Source organism: Myotis brandtii, unplaced genomic scaffold (assembly GCF_000412655.1).
Source record: "Myotis brandtii unplaced genomic scaffold, ASM41265v1 scaffold207, whole genome shotgun sequence".
NCBI lineage: Eukaryota > Metazoa > Chordata > Mammalia > Chiroptera > Vespertilionidae > Myotis > Myotis brandtii.
Genome location: NW_005357736.1, coordinates 1,272,577 through 1,273,210, shown reverse-complemented (window position 1 = coordinate 1,273,210; position 634 = coordinate 1,272,577). Strand labels below are relative to the sequence as shown.

General features: G+C 60.3%; 1 protein-coding gene across 2 annotated transcripts in view; it reads right to left on the bottom strand.

Moving 5' to 3' along the window:
• GNAI2 (guanine nucleotide binding protein (G protein), alpha inhibiting activity polypeptide 2) overlaps positions 1-634 on the bottom strand; it is a 56,328-nt gene that overhangs the window by 19,168 nt on the left and 36,526 nt on the right. The gene's annotated exons all lie outside the window — the stretch shown is intronic.

The following is a 634-nucleotide window of genomic DNA, read 5'->3' as shown; positions in this document are numbered from 1 at the left end:
AACCAGCCCTTGCAGCCGCTGGAGCTGCGTGCACTGGGCGGGGAAGGCGTGTCCTCGTCGCCCGTTCGAGTCCATGAACCCCGTCACCTTGTTCCGGGACCGCAGAGCCGGGCCTCGGGGCTGAGGCTGCCTCCTCCTGAGGAGGGCTTGGCCCGTTTAAAAAGCAAAACAAAACACGTCTCCCTACGGGCGCTCAGCATGGTCTCCGGACACCCTCGCCGCCACAAGCAACGCCTGCGCACGTGGGACACATGCTAGTTCTCTCCCCCTTCCTCTTTCTCTCAAATTAATTTTAAAAAAAGTCTATTCCCACCTCTACACCTCCTCTGGCAGCCAGCATTTACCTAACCATCCTTCTCTGGTCGCCTAGGAGGCATCCTCCTACAGGTAGCCATCCTGGGCTTCAGCCTGGGCCCCCAAAGGTGGGAGAGAGATGCCAGCTGACTTCCGGAACCATAGTGGCCATGATCTTATGGCCTTTCCACTAGACAGGCTGCAACCCTATGCATTTCTAGTGGGACAGCTGGGGAGGCCTCAACCCACGGACAAGGACAAGGAAGGTCCACAAAGCCAGGAGGAGGGCTGGCCACCGATGCTGGGCCCCCCACAGCCCCCCCCCCACCCCCCCTGCATC